We start from the raw sequence: 755 nt of genomic DNA, 5'->3' as shown, positions 1-755 counted from the left end.
AACCCCCACCCTCACCTGTAACTACAACCCCATCCTCCTCTCACCTGTAACTACAACCCCCATCCTCCCCTCACCTGTAACCACAATCCCCATGTTCCACTCACATGTAACCACAACCCCCATCCTCCCATCACCTGTAACTACAACCCCCATCCTCCTCTGACTTGTAACTACCACCCCCATCCTCCCCTGACCTGTAACTACAATCCCCATTCTCCCCTCACCTGTAACTACAACCCCCATCATCCTGTCATCTGTAACTACAACCCCTATCTTCTACACACCTGTAATTACAACCCCCATCCTCCCCTCACCTAACAGCCTTGGGCTCCCGTTCTTCTCTGATTCCTGCAGCCTCAGATATGTGCAGATGTGTTACCGCTGCCGACATTATGACTGGAGAAGAAATGGTTAATAAGGATTAGCGTAGAGAAGAGGTGAAGAACCTGCAGCTATTGAGGCTCTGCGACTCCATGAATGTTGGGAACCCCCCCCCCCCCCCCCCCCCACCTAGTGTTAGACAGTGTTTCCCAACCAGGGTGCCTCCAGCTGTTGCAAGACCCCATGGTAAAAGTTGTAGTTTTGCAACAGTTGGAGGCACCCTGGTTGAGGAATACTAGTATAAGATAATAATATAGGTGAACCAGCAGTCCCATGTAAAACTACAGATAACTAGGAGCTACAGATGTAGCAGAGCTCGATCAGTGCTGGTTATTTTGTGAAGTCAGTGTTTGACAGTGTTTTCCAACAGGGTA

This window comes from Hyla sarda, chromosome 10 (genome assembly GCF_029499605.1).
Source record: "Hyla sarda isolate aHylSar1 chromosome 10, aHylSar1.hap1, whole genome shotgun sequence".
In the NCBI taxonomy this organism is placed as follows: domain Eukaryota; kingdom Metazoa; phylum Chordata; class Amphibia; order Anura; family Hylidae; genus Hyla; species Hyla sarda.
Note: the sequence above shows the minus strand (reverse complement) of the source record.